An 8958-nucleotide genomic window follows, 5' to 3' on the forward strand; every position below is an offset into this window, starting at 1 on the left:
CAGTATATCCGATGATAACTGATCTACCAACTAATTAAAATGGAACCATTGGTTGAATTAATATCAAATCAAACAAATAGATAATACAATATTTCCTTACATGATAGCCGTTAAAAGCTGAATCATCTTGGCAAACTTCAATAATGTTTCTTAGTTTATTTGTCACGGAAGCTCCTAATTTCAGAGCATCGTTAAGAGCTTCAGTACCGTTACTCCAAGATGCTTTTTCAGTAACAAGCTATATTAGAATAGCATATTATAAAGGTATTTGGAGCTGAGGTTTGTGTTGTGTTGTGATTGTTATGTTATATATAGATATTCACTATTTTTTATTATTCTTAGAAAAATGGGACCCATCGCCATATACTGCATTGAGGCTTTCAATTCTTCGGTTACTTGACCACGAACCTTTTTGACATAGGGCTTTGCCATATCCAGCCAATCTTTAGGAACATCTGGGGTCTTATGTTCACTTGGAAAAACATCATTATGATCATTTATAAACACAAAATATATAATTAAGTACACATACACTCCAGTTTGGAGGATGCAATAGCAACTAGTGAAATTGTTAATAGAGCAACTAGCTTCATTTTTGAGAAAGTGGTGTTTTTAATTAAAAGAATCGCCGTTTCAAGTCTGCCTTTACACATACTGGTGCAGAAAGTTGGTTCTCGTACACTAATATAGAAGCCGTAATTTATTGGATTATTCTGCACACTTCTAATTTGTAATTTAGGATTCAGCGTGTAATATTTACAAACATATTCATGTTGAATGCAAATTTTATCGACGATTTTTTTGTTATAACAGGTCAATTTAAAAGTCCCTGGCCTACTATAGTTAAACACATTTTTTGGAAAAATTTGTTTATTTTATTCAACATAATTCCCTACAAAGTTAATACACTGATAATAATGACCCTCCAACTTTTCGATAGCATTTTTGTAGCAGGATTTGTCCTTTGCTTCAAAATAGGCCTCAGTTTCATCCATCACCTCGTCATTCGACAAAAATTTCTTCCTAGCGAGTATTTTTTTGAGATTTGAGAACAGGATATAGCAAAAATAGGCCTTCAAACGGTCCAATAACACTATGTAATAGTCGCTGTTGATGGTTCTTCCTTTTTCAAGGTAGTCAACGAAAATTATTCGATGCGCATCAAAATAGAGACGCCATAACCTTGGACTGTTGCGTTTTTCGGATCGGCGTGTGCAGTCCACTCTGATGACTGTCGATTCTTCGGAGTAAAATGATGATGCCATGTTTCATCTTTAGGGTAAATAATGTGGCTCGGTGAATGGAGGTAAAACGAAATGAAACAGTGGTGTTTACATTTTGTGTCCGTTATTTATTGGCAATATAAAAAAAATGTGAAAAATACAAATGATAAAAAGGATGACAGCGGAGTTACCTGGAGACGAGGCTTGGGCAGTCGATGGTGGCACATCTAAACCCTACGCTAGTCGAGTACTGAATGACCGAAATACCCTTCAATAACATTCCAGATAAACGTCTCGGGGTTGCCGCCAGCTGCACGATGTAAAATTCGACATGCCTCAAGGTCGCTACACATCCATTGTCACATATCGGCGCAAAAACTTGGGTTTGTTAGGCTTAATCATCTTCAAACACTGGTCCGAATCATCAGCTCGTCGGCGGCATCCGCTTTGCCCAGAGCTTTCTCATACCCTAATATTGGTGAATGATATGATGTACACGTTCAGTTGATACCTTTAGAATGTCTGCTATTTCATTTAATTTCAATTTACGGTTCCTAAAAATCATTTTGTTATTCGATCTAATGAGAGTTGATTAAGCTTTATGGTGTAATCTGTTTAGAAATGCCTTTTGGTATTTAGGCATTTTTCTCAAATAATGCCAGATACTTCTTAAATAAGGGAAAAGAATCCTTGGCAATTTGAGTAAAAGGTCTGAGAAGAAAATATATCTATTTTTGGAGTGTTAGATTTAGAAATGATAGACATAATTATATTATTGAATCTTTGGTAATAAGTAAATGTCTCAGGGAAGCTCTTTAAACATTTAATTAAGAAATATGGGGTAAACTATGGCTCAAACCTTGTTACTAGTTGACATTGTAGTTGATTTGATAATTTACCCGTCAATATCTCATGGACCCTTTCATTTACCAGATTAATAGTTGAAGTAGACATTAGATCCGTAGAGGAGTACGGACCGAATTAACATATTGTATAATTAGCATTTGATGGAGATGGGAAGTCTTCTAGAAGGGCAGGTCAGAGAACATAGCAGGTTTGCTATCCCCGAACCTTTTTGGATTGCTTTCTGGATTTGGGAATGCCAACCGAACCGCCGGTCGAAGTGAAGATCTAGGTACATGACGTTATCCAGCCATGGAGTTATTGCGGTGTCGATCTCAAGCTGCGAGACGCGCGGTGCGTAACGCTTCTTATGGAAAATGATGGCCTGGGTTTTCAGGGGGTTGATTTGCAACTTCCAGAATTTGAACCACTTGGCGGCCGTGAAGAAAGCAGTGTCGTCAGCGTAAAACGCGACGTCAATGATGCACGAAGAATATAGTAAATAATAATTGATTGTAGTGTACTTATAGTGCAGCATTTGATTTTGTGACGTAGAAATATTGCTTTTGATGTGTCTCAGATTGACTATTTCCATATTTTATATTCTTACAGCAATTTTACATCTTACACTTTTTACATCAATTCAATACTTACAAACATACAATGATAATTTATTATAAATTTCTCAATATAAATGGTGTCCAGTTGACATATAATGAATTATTTTGAATTTTATTTATAATATAATCTATCTTAACTATAATATTAGAAAGCTGTTCATTACCATAAAATGATTTCCAACCCATGATATGTAATAGAAATTACAACTTAATGTTCTTTGTTACTTTTAATTATGATATTAGAAAAGCATCTCTTGCAAATCACTACATATTGTAAATTATATGGCCATGCAGTGTGTTTGTTCGCGAAAAACTCCGAACGGACTTTCATGCGGTTTTCATCAGTAGACACAGTGACTCATAGGAAAAGTTTAAGTGTGTAACTTGTTAAGGTTTTATATAAATCGGTTGAACAATAACGATAGTTGTTGAACATGTTGGAAAAAAAGCCAAACCGCCTGTGAATTTTCACTGAATACGTGGCCTAATCTCTTCTTGACACTTGCCAAAATTGTGTATATAGAGTCCATGATGGCATATCTAGCTTTATAAGATAATAGAACAATACCTTTTATAATTTCTAAGTAAAAGTACAACGGGGTAATTTGATTTATTTAGGCGAATATTTGAGAGATACAGTATTATTAACTTAGATTCATTAGTTAACTGAAAATTTTCATGCACATTATGATGATAGTTTACACCATGTTATTTAAATCAACATCTTTTATTACCTACTACCATACATGTCTGATATATCAAATCTAATCGAAAATGGATTTCAATATGGCTAATTGATACTGAAAAAGGATTATTATGAAGTAGACAATTTGTATCTTGCTAAAAATACTAAAATTAAAAAAAAGCTCATATAAATATCAGCTTATTCTTTCTTAATAAAGCTCTGGTGCATTAATTTATCACTAGTAAACAAATGCTGAAAAGTTTTCAGAATGGCAAAAGAAAAAGTGAGAGGTTTTCTAGATTCGCACCAAGATGCAAATAAACTGTAAAGAAAAGAGCATTAATTGAATCGAAATACTTTAATCCAGTTTGATGATACGCCATACAAAACAAAAAAAAATACATAGAAAGACAGCGGATATATCGTAAAAATAAAAATAGAAATGACTAATATATATCATTATTTTATTGATAAAATAAGTTTGCGAGGTTAATCGAGTATATTTATGATAGTCTATTGTATTTTTGTAGTTTAATAAAGTAAACAGAAAAAGTGCAGTCACGTAAACAAACGTGTGCAAATTCGCCCGAATGAAATCTTCAACAGCTCAGCCGGGTGATAATATTTCTAATAAAAAACGACTCGTCGGATAGGAGAGTAATTCCTGATAACGCTGGCGATATACCAAGTACGAAATTCATTTCTATTATTATTATGACACTTATAAATTTTAAAGCTTTACGTAATTGACATTTAATTATCGTTTAATGATGTCATATAATATTAAGTTTACAAACGAGCATTTCCTTTATTTTTCTTCATTCTAAGAGCTCTAAATTTTATTTAAGTATTGAAAACTGATAATTAATTTTAATTTAACAAGGTAATAATTAAATAGATTTAATAATTTATTTTTAATTTATTTACAGGGATCATGAAGGCTCTCATTGTTTTTCTGCTCATTTTGTAATTGGTCTCTGTACCGATTAAGTTTGCTACGAAGATGCTCAACGAGCCTGTAGCTCGACATCTAGTAAATTAGGTACGATTGCTTATATTAACTTAATTGAGGAAGAAAGGTTTTTAATATATTCGATTCATTGTTTTCAGTATCTGGAACATCTAACTGTAATTCTAATTACGGAGCAATCGACTTCATGCAAACAGAACTACAACAGTACGTTAACCAGTTACTTTACCGCTCTTTTGACTTTTTGCTGATATCGACTTACTTCGGCAATTATGTCAAAAACCGGCCAGGATTCGAGAAGCTCTACAGAACATATTCCCTTAAACTCTGAAGTGGATGGTATTGAGTTAATTAAATATCTCGATGTCAATGGAGGTTCTATGGATTTTGGAAATATTCCTAGAAGTGATCTGGAAGAAATTGCTGAAGGCCGGAGCTAAACCTGCACCCCAACCTAACTGGGAACTTAATGAATGTTTGTCGTTGTCTAAGGCTTTGGACTTGGACAAAAGAATTAGCTGGAGAAGTATTTAAAATCCATTTGGACGTAGATGATCATACACCTGGACATTATGACGCTGAGCTAACCCACCACCTAGAGGAGGTATTCGTCCAAAACACCAAGATATCGTCAGAAGCATTGCTGGATACACCAAAGATTAAGGGGAAATGTAGGATACCGCCGACTCTTCCCTGGCTGTTTATCTCTTCCATGGGCTGCTACAATCAGGGAAATACTAAATAATTATAAATATCTGAAAGAATATGTAGTCAGTTTGTTCCCAAAATATATCTTAAAAATAAATCATTCGTACAATAAACCTAGGTAATTATTATTTGGCATGCAATTATTTACTCCTAAACCCTTATAAACGTTCACTTATTACGAAAAGAGTTTTTAATATTGAGCCACTCTTAAATAAGGAAGTAAAGGATTATTTATCATATCTACCTAGTACTTTTCCCCCTATTTCTACTTTTGAAGAAATATTTTATAAAGAATATTATAAATTAGAATTAAAGTTTTTATAATTTTTGAAGAGAATAAATATTTTCTGTAAAATATAAAGGTGGTCAGGTTTAAACTGTGTAACACAGGATAGAAAGGATTTTATATTGCCATGTAATTATGAATTTTGTGTAAGGGATAAAGTCTGATTATGTTGGTTTGGCGGTTATCAAATCATTGATCCATCTTCGTACTTATTTATTTTATACATTTTGAAATCGTGTGCCAGATCTGAAAAAGAGGTAAAAAGGCGCTATGTCTGGTGAGTGCACTGGGTGTAGCAGGACTTCATATTGCAACAGTACATCTTTTGGAATTTTTACGAAAGACCGAGAGTTGCTATGCAAGACGATGATGAGTCTGTTACTCGCCATTGCTGGTCGTCTCATAATAATACGTGGTTCATTTTGTTTAACTGACGCTGTTGAAAATCTGCAGTAATAGTTTGTAATTTTGTAGTTTATTATACCTTGCTGGGACCACAACAAGGATAGCAAATCTATATATCTTTTAATTTCAATTTTCAATTTTGAATCGTAGTCAAAATGCGAAATAGAAAGCTCTTCTATTTTTGCCTAGCAGGCAATGAAACTGCAATATTTAAAGAGTTCACAATGGAAGTTTGGTTAATTTGCGTGGCTACCATATCTTGAACATTCCTATCGCATGAAAATATTGGAAACGGTTTATTTATCAACTGAGAGGATGTCTAAAAGTTGTTGAGAGTAGATTTTCGTCGAATAATTCTTGCAACTTACGGTTACATTGCATTGAATATGCGTCTGTGGCGTATTGCATTTATTTTTGTATTACTATAATTTCAGGTGCAAGGAGTCTTGTCAGAAAAAAAACCTTTGATAAGATCATGACGGCCTTGTTCATAAGCTACAGTTCATAAAAGATGCTAAATCGGCTAATCTAAAATAAACTGTATTGCGGCCAATTCTTTACCTACTCTTCACATATTATATACTACATATGAAACTGTCGGAGATAATGGCGAATAAGCTACAAGAAAATTACAACAGGGATGTGATAGTATAAATAGTTGGACCCAAACTTGTAAAATAACAATTAACGAAATTAAATGTATGTAAAAAAACAATAAGTAGAATTGTCCAGCCGAGCCATCTACATCGACACTGAAGCAGACAATATATTCATAAAGTTTTGTTGTGTATATAGTGGAATCAGCGAGATATAGAGTACTAAGATCTGCCAAAATTATTATGAAATAATTGTTGTAGATGTCTACTGACATAAATTGAACGACGTATTTTGGGCAAAAAGATCAGTAAGGAAGTAACCGATGTAAATATATTGCGTTGTTTGACAAAGCTCGGCTACATGTTGCAAATGTTGTTGAAATATTGTTGCAGCTCGAATGGGAAGTTCTGTCGCATTTAGTGTACTCACCAGACATAGCTCCTTCTGATTGTCAAGTCTCAAATAATATATATATATATCATTCGTTTGACATATATCAACACCCAGTACTAGTTTCTTTTGGAGAATTTGTCCAAGCACCTAATAATTAGTTTTGTGTGTTGAAAAAAGAGTATGTTACGTAAAATGTTTTCCACTGGAATGATGGTATTGAGTTAATTAAATACCTTGATGTCCGTGGAGGTTCTATGGATTTTGGAAATATTCCTAGAAGTGTATTGGGGGAAGCTGCCGGAGGCGGCGAAGCTAAACGTACACCACAACCTAACTGAGAACTTAATGAATATTTGTCGTTGTCTAAGGCTTTGGACTTGGAAAAGGAATTAGCTGGGGAAGTATTTAAAATCCATTTCGATGCAGATGATCATACGCCTGGACACTATGATGCTGAACTAACCCATAACATAGAGGAGGCTTTTATCTCAAAACATCGAGATATCATCAGAAGTCTTGCTGGCTATATGAAAGATTTAGGTGAAATGTTGGATATCACCGATTCTTCCTTGGCAGTTTATCTTTTCGGTGAACTGTTACAATCAGGAAAATACTAAATAATGAGAATTATTTTTAGCATTATGTAGCCAGTTTGTTTCCAAAAGGTATCTTAAAAGAAATCATCACGTAGTTATTAGTTGGTATACTATTATTTAATCATAAACTCTTATACGGTCGCTAATTACACAAAGCATCGTTAATATTGGATAATTTTTAAATAATAAAATATATTAAAAGCTAAATAGGTGTAAAATTATAAGTTGTACATACATGTATTATTTGTCATTGCTACCTACTACTTTTTCCCATATTTCTGTAATTAGTAATGTTGAACAATACTGTGAATGATTGAAATTAACTTTTGAAAAATTATAACATTAAAATTAATATATTTACTATTTCTACAGAGAATAAAACTGGTCAGGTTTAATGTGTGTAACAAATGGGAGATGGGTGTGAACGCGCTAAAGTCATTTATGTCGAGTCGTAATTATGAATTTTAGAGTGTTAAATGTGTGTGGTCCTTTACGAATTCAGATAAAATGTCATACAACAAGATGATGTTCGCATCCAAAGCTTTTTGAGAAAACATCTATATATCTAAAATCTATAGATACCTACGCCAACTTGGTGGCGCAGTGGTAAATGTGGTGTAAAAAGGACGGTCCTCCTACTGTTGCAATAGCCGCGGGTTCGAATCCTACTGAGACATGGTCGTAAATTTATGTTTGTGATGTGTGATTGTAATAGGCAAGGGTATAAAATCCGTCAAGGAAAATGATCCCAGTCACACCAGTAACCAGGCTGGGTAAAACCGGATGCCTTCTGGTATGATTGCTAAAGTTAGTCACTCGCCAGTTGGTAGGCTTAAAGCTGAGGACCATGGTTCCGAGCCCACGTTAAACTGTCGGTCTAGTTCAAGTAAACTCATAGTTGTTAAAAGGAGACTTTAAAATACATTACAAAACATTTTAAGAAAGGATACCTACATTCACGTATATACGAAATGTATCAAAACCGATATATTAAAAAAAAGATTTCATCATATTATATAAATTACATAATTTATTATGGCAGATTGCTATATTTTTTGGATATACTCTATCAAATAAATAATCTTTATAAACCCACTAAATCACTTCATTTGTTAAATGCCATATTTTTGTAATTGTGTGACTGAGTGATTATTCATAAATTATTAGTGATTTATAAATATTTCTTTATTATAACATTCAAGTTTGTAAGAAGAATACCCGATAAAACGAAAAACATTTCAAGATAAAGCTGTATATAAAAATAATATTTTAATTTTCCAATATTACAATTCTTTATTTTAATACGCTTTTGAAAGTTCAAATATATAATACTTTATATACGAATAATAGATAATTTGTATATGTATTATCTTAATTCTAGAGGTTAGCAATGCTGCACTAATTTTTTTTTGGTTTATGGATTTAGTTATTATAAAAGTTAAATATATTAAGAATTCTATAACTATCGGTAATTTAAGTTGAAATAATAAATAAGTTTTTAATCATGCAAGTTAAAATTAGTTTAAAAATAAATTTCGTAGTGATGGCCATGTATTAGGTGCTTGCATGTATCATTGGTTCACTTTAAAATGGCCGCTATTGAAAAAGATTGGTACACAACATTAAATCAAA

The 8958-nt window shown here is 32.9% G+C and overlaps 1 pseudogene; it reads left to right on the forward strand.

The window, feature by feature from the left end:
• Nucleotides 1-2362: 2362 nt before the first annotated feature.
• On the forward strand, nucleotides 2363-7421 carry LOC143193643 (ferritin light chain-like; annotated as a pseudogene).
• Nucleotides 7422-8958: the final 1537 nt, after the last annotated feature.

This window comes from Rhynchophorus ferrugineus, unplaced genomic scaffold (assembly GCF_030347505.1).
Source record: "Rhynchophorus ferrugineus isolate W39M unplaced genomic scaffold, kcgeb_rfMv2 rfM3, whole genome shotgun sequence".
NCBI classification, from domain to species: Eukaryota; Metazoa; Arthropoda; class Insecta; order Coleoptera; family Curculionidae; genus Rhynchophorus; species Rhynchophorus ferrugineus.